Here is a 1,190-nt window from a genome sequence, read left to right as displayed (position 1 = left end):
CTCACATCTGGATGCGGCCGATCCGGCGCTGGGGGGGAGAGGGAAAAAGAGAAGGTAAAGGTGGAGGTGAAAAGAAAAAGGTCAACGTGGAGCAAAAAAAAGACGAAGGGTAAAGTACGGCCAAAAAGAACGGTAAAGGTGGAGATGAAAATGAAGATAAAGGTGGAGGTGAAAAGGAAAAGGTCAACGTGGGGCAAAAAAAGATGAAGGGTGAAGTACGGCCAAAGAGAACAGTAAAGGTGGAGATGAAAATGAAGATAAAGGTGGAGGTGAAAAGGAAAAGGTCAACGTGGGGCAAAAAAAGATGAAGGGTGAAGTACGGCCAAAGAGAACAGTAAAGGTGGAGATGAAAATTGAAGGTAAATGTAGAGATAGAAAATGAAGGTAAAGGTGGAGGTGAAAAATGAAGGTAAAGGTGGAGGTAAAAAGAAAAAGGTGAACGTGGAGCAACAAAGATGAAGGTTAAGGTACGGCCAAAAAGAACGGTAAAGGCGGAGATGAAAAATGAAGGTAAATGTAGAGAGAGAAAATGAAGGTAAAGGTAAAACTCAAAAGGTGAAGGTTGAGGTGGAGCTAAAAAGGCAAAGGTAAAGGTAACGCCCAAAAGAAATGGTAAAGGTGGAGCTAAAAAGGAGAATCCTCCGGGTTTGGGATAGGGGTAAGCGGGAACAATTAAGGGAATAACGAGGGGAACATATTCAATTTACAGCTACGCTGGAACCTACGAGAGAGAACCTGCTGCAGCCTGCGGCCGGGCCCAAATTATTTTAATTTTTTTTCCTCTTGTGGAAAAAAATTCTTCCTCTATTTACCTCCTTGTGTCGGTTTGGAGGTCGGTTTCGTTTTATTTCCCGTTGGACGTTTCCCCGCGGAGGGTAAGCTCGCTCTCGCTCCTCGACTTCCGGCGTTCTCCTGTTCCCAACGCGTCGCTTCGGTCGTGGCAACGCCGCCCCAAATCACGGAGGCCCATCAGTAACTCCATTTATTTCCATATCCGATAGCCAGCGGATATTTTTAGGTCTGGAAATACAAACGTTGAGTATAAATTTAGCGAAAGGTTTGGGGTTTGGGATTTTTTTAGTGTGGGGTTTTTTTTTTTAATTTTTTTTTTTTTTTTTACTGGGACACGGCGCTGCTGCGTTGCGCGCACTCGCTCTTTGAGGAGCGGAGTTCAGGATTCCCCGTTTCCA

Source organism: Charadrius vociferus, unplaced genomic scaffold (assembly GCF_000708025.1).
Source record: "Charadrius vociferus isolate BGI_N301 unplaced genomic scaffold, ASM70802v2 scaffold1699, whole genome shotgun sequence".
NCBI classification, from domain to species: Eukaryota; Metazoa; Chordata; class Aves; order Charadriiformes; family Charadriidae; genus Charadrius; species Charadrius vociferus.
The sequence above is the reverse complement of the archived record's forward strand: the minus strand, read 5'-3'. Positions refer to the sequence as shown.